This window comes from Gekko japonicus, unplaced genomic scaffold (assembly GCF_001447785.1).
Source record: "Gekko japonicus isolate JY-2015 unplaced genomic scaffold, Gekko_japonicus_V1.1 scaffold441, whole genome shotgun sequence".
Lineage (NCBI taxonomy): Eukaryota > Metazoa > Chordata > Lepidosauria > Squamata > Gekkonidae > Gekko > Gekko japonicus.
In genome coordinates this window covers 31,698-36,546 of record NW_015172017.1, presented here as the reverse complement: position 1 = coordinate 36,546, position 4,849 = coordinate 31,698, and the positions used below count along the sequence as shown (strand labels likewise).

Here is a 4,849-nt window from a genome sequence, read left to right as displayed (position 1 = left end):
GGGAGCAATTCCATTGCGAGCAGTTGCTTAAGGTGGATAGCCGTGCTTAAGGTAACGCCATAAGAGGCCAGCAAGATTTATAGTTATAAACTACTTCCAAGGTTCAATGCTGCCTTTGTCTGGGCTGACGAAGGGAGCTTCGATTCTCAAAAGGCTGAGACTCCGAAAATCTTGCTGAACTTTGGTCTCCAGTCTTGCTCTTAATTACGAACAGGGTTTTTTTTAAATGAAATTTTAGGGATGTACTAAAAGGAAGGACAGGATTGCCCATTGGAAACAATGGGAGACGCTGGAAGACCCATTGGAAATAATGGGAGCAAGTTGCCAATTGACTTGCATGGGCTCCATTGGAAAACATTAGAGGAATTTTATTAATTTTTTAATCACAGGGTTGTGGAAAAACATCAATCACTTTACAGAAACAGAAATGCAAAAAATAATACATTTGGTGCGATAATAAAACTACATAGAAACTACATAGATGCAAAAAATATAATACTTTTGGTGTGATCATAAAACTACATAGAAACTTAACTTGAAACAGAGTGGTACGTGTCATAATGAACGATGTTTCAATCCCCCACCCAGCCAGGTTGTATCTTTAAAAGAAGCTACATAAATATGTAACTTTCTGAATAGGTCGCTAACCCGATACAAACGTTTCCCCAGGATTTCCTGCTGTAAAGTCTGAGCTCTACCGCAGGAAAAGTTGTGCTGAAAGGTTTTGCTGCTGCTCCGGAGGGACCGAGCGCTTCTTTACAGTAAACGGACTTACACGAGGGAGCGGGGTTTTGTTTTTAAATGCAATAAAGTGACTACTTTGAATCTGCCTCCTCTGTTTCCCGGTCCAGGACTAGCGCGGGAGACAGGACTCGAACGAGAAAGTGGTCGGACCAATCGCTGCAAGCGCGGGATTTTTAAAAAAACAGCTCGGGCCAATCGGAGCGAGGATTGGAATTTGTTGGGGGGAAGGAGGCGTCGCACCAATTGGTACAAGCGCGGGGATTGGGGGAGGGGCCAGACCACTATGTTCAAGCGCGGGAATTTTTTGGGAGGACAAAAGGGGTCGGGCCGAGCCGTGTAAGCGCGGGAATTTTGAAAAAAAGGGGTCTGGCCAATCTCGTTGCAGAACAGAGGTGGTGCAAAGATACCAGCAGAGAGTCTTTAACATCACGCAAGAGAATCTCGCTCTCACCCACCTTTCCTTTTAATTAATATCCCGACGGATGAAGAGCATTGGATAAGCATTATACATACCATTGGGAAAAGGTGCCGAAAAGGGCAACCAAAGTGATTAAGAGGATAAAACACTTTCCCTAGGAAGAAAAGTTAAAGAGGTTAGGGCTCTTTAGCTTGGACTGAGGGGGGACACAATACAAGTTTACAAAATTATGCGTGGGATACAGAAGGCAGAGAAAGGAGTCCTCTTCTCTCTTTCTCACAATACAATAATTTGTGGGCACTCCATGAAATTAATGAGCAGTAGGCTTAGAACAGATCAAAGGAGGCACTTCTTCACCCAAAAAGCCATTAACGGGTGGAACTCACTGCTGCAAGAAGTGGTGGTGGAGACAAGCATAGAAAGCTTCAAGAGGGGATTGGAGAAACAGATGGAGCAGGGGTCCATCAGTGGCTATTAGCCACAAGCAATGTTCCCTCTAAGCTGTGGAGTCCTGTGAGCAGAAATCCTACTTTTAATTAGTTGGCCCTGGAGCCCTCCTTCCTGAGCGAAGACAAAAACGTGTGAGCCGGAGGCTAAAAAACTGTGAGCTAGCTCACACTAACTCAGCTTAGAGGGAACACTGGCCACAAGGTATAGATGGAGCACTCTGTCTGGGGCAGTGATGCTCTGTATTCTTGGTGCTGGGGGGGGCAAAGTGGGAGGGCTTCAGGAGTTTTGGCCCTGCTGGTGGACCCCCTGATGCCCCCTGGGTTTTGGCACCACCCCCGCTATAGGGGGTTGTTGTTTTGGCCACTGTGTGACACAAGAGTGTTGGACTGGATCATGGACCACTGGGCAGATCCAGTATGGCTCCTCTTCTGTTCTTATGAGTCCCGGGAAACTCGAAAGACCTCTCACCGCATTCTGTTATTTGGGTTGGTCTCTCCACGAAGGTATCACCTGAGTGTTGTGCTTGGATTTGTCGAGGGACGGACACGGCTAGCGACCTGCATTCCCACCCGCCTTCTCAGAAGGGCGGTTTCAAGCACAGCTTTCAGGGGCAGGGCGGTTTCCAGCTTCCGTGATTGTTCTCTTCGTTTCCATCTACTGAATGAGCTTGCATAGATCCCGCTCTCAGGCGGAAAGGCCGGCGAACGCCAGTGGCGTGCAAAGATCTTGAAGCTAATCCAGAGGAAATAGCGGGTCGCATTAGAAGTAGATCGGCCAGGGCGTTTTAAATATCTGAGATCGATTAAGTACGGCGGAGGGACCAGGCTAAAGTGGACGAGAAAACCCCCCAACATTTTCCCATTGAGACAAACTTTCAGGTTCTGGCAAAGATCCTTGCTTACAAGTGCTTATTGTTCATTGATTATAGTATTAGCATATCCCCCTCCCCCCCATCACTATTTCTTATCTTTGTAATGAAAAGAAAAAGATCGCATCTTGTGCTTTCTTAAGCGCAGCAGGTAGCGCGTCAATCTCATAATCTGAAAATCCTGAGTTCGAGCCTCAGAGAGGGCATAAACCTCGTTTCGGTCCTGGATTTAGGCGCCCAAACTGTAAAAGGGATTTAGGGAATTTAACCCACGCCCTGCATGTAAATCAGTCGCTCAGAATTACCTTCGTTTTGTAACTCACAAGAAGCTGTGGGTGTTTTTTGGTTTTTTTTTTTGTGAATATTAGAAGTTGACCCTTAGTGCCTTTGTATACCCGTGGATACTTTTCAGCACGCAGCTGATGCTACCACTAAAACCAAAAACAAAAGAAGATAATTCTTGGAAATGTCGACATTGACCCATTGTGATCTTTCTATATAAGCATTTTGAAGATTTTTTCCAAGCAGGGTCCGGTTAGTTCAGTTGGTGGCGCGTGAGACTGTAATTTACAATTATGGGTTTGAGCCCCGAGTTGGATAATAGTTTTCTTTCTCCTACCCCAACCTTTTACAGGTTCGTTTCCAATTGTTAAACTCAAGAACACAAATTGTGGCGCGAACAAGATCTCACATTTTATCAAATGTTGCGGTGGACGGTTTATGGCCACTATATGTTTATAGCTGCATTTAGTTAGTCTGTAATTTCCTGTTAAAGAAGCGGGGAGCAAAATACCAATTTTTCATCCATTCAGGAAATGAAGCGGCAGCTGAAGCTACAGACAGAGAAGAAAAAATGCATACCTGCACTGTGTCGGGTCATAATGACTGATGAAGGGTTTTTTTTTTTGGTGGGGGGAAATACTGAAGAAAGTAAAATGGAGCAAATTACCAATTTTTCATCCATTCAGGAAATGAAGCGGAAGCTGAAGCTACAGATAGAAAAGAAAAAAATGCATACCTGCACTGTGTCGGCTCATAATTACTGATGAAGGGTGTTTTTTTTGGGTGGGGGGGAAATACTGAAGAAAGTAAAATGTAACTAGCAGAGGATGGTTTCGATCCATCGACCTCTGGGTTATGGGCCCAGCACGCTTCCGCTGCGCCACTCTGCTTTGTTGGGTAAAAGTCCTTTCCTCAGTGATATTTAAAATGGTGCTTGAGGACAGTCTGGCAAAAGTTAATTCCACAATATCTCTTAGTCAGTGAAAGGAAATGTTCACCATACTGAGAAAGGAATGGGCCCCAAATATGCATACACTAAATTGCTATATATTGGTAGTCTCCAAAGGAGATGGAAATTTGAAGAATTGGAGAACGGGGGGACGAGACGGAATTTGAATATTGGGTCAAAGGAATAGTTCGCAATAGCGCGGCAAGCGCGAAAAGTAATCCTGCGGTGCCACCTAGTGGTACAATGTATTCATACACCCATTTTACCGTTTTATTTGTTTTTTTTTTTTATAAGGTATTGGGTCCTTAAAACATTTTTAACCAGTTCATACTCAAAATCGCCTGAAACGAAGAAAGTAAACCTTTGGATTGAGACTGAAAAAAAGTATCTAAAGTAATAATTGTCAATACTTTCCTTACACAACAAAAAGACCGGACTTTGAAAAAGATAAAAACAGGTCGCTGTTACATGTGCATGTTCTGTCAACCGAAAGAAAGGACACCTTGTCAAAATAATCAGAACTGTTTGCGAACTGCTCATTGCCCAGGAGGGACTGTAAAACCCACCCAGTGTCCCAGAATTAGCAATGCTTGTAGCAGAACATTCCACAGCATCAGAAGGACCGCAGCACTGTGCACAATTATGGGCATCAAAGAACGGTTACCCTGAAAGAGTTTTGCATGGACCAGGTATCCAAAGACCCCTGATTCAACAAGGGAGCTGAGAATGGGAAAGGCATGAAAAGGCCTTGGACTCAAGCAACCCCGTTAATGGACTTCCTTGGGTTTGCCAACCCCATAGCTCCCTGCACTGGTAATGAAGGAGTAATGAAATAATGAAGGAGCAGTTAACCCTCTTGTCTAAAGGCTGTAGCAATTCCAAGTAAGGTAAAAGGGAGACAGATCATCCTGTATTGGTTAGCTGTAAGCCAAATTAAACTGATAGCCAAAGTCACACCCCAAGTTTCTCCTCGATGGGATCACGAAACGGCTGACTTCCATCTGTTGTCCTGGTTTCTGGAAATCGCCTGGGCCAATTAGAGTCAAGACAGAGACAGAAACTAAAGTGGAAGTTACCAGTCTATAAACATAGGTCTGGGGCGAGCAGCAAATATTCATACAGCATAATAAAGATGTTT

General features: G+C 44.4%; 1 non-coding gene across 1 annotated transcript; it reads right to left on the bottom strand.

The window, feature by feature from the left end:
* Positions 1 to 3,580: 3,580 nt before the first annotated feature.
* TRNAM-CAU lies at positions 3,581 to 3,652 on the bottom strand. The gene has a single exon. It is a non-coding gene; the product is annotated as a tRNA-Met (tRNA).
* Positions 3,653 to 4,849: the final 1,197 nt, after the last annotated feature.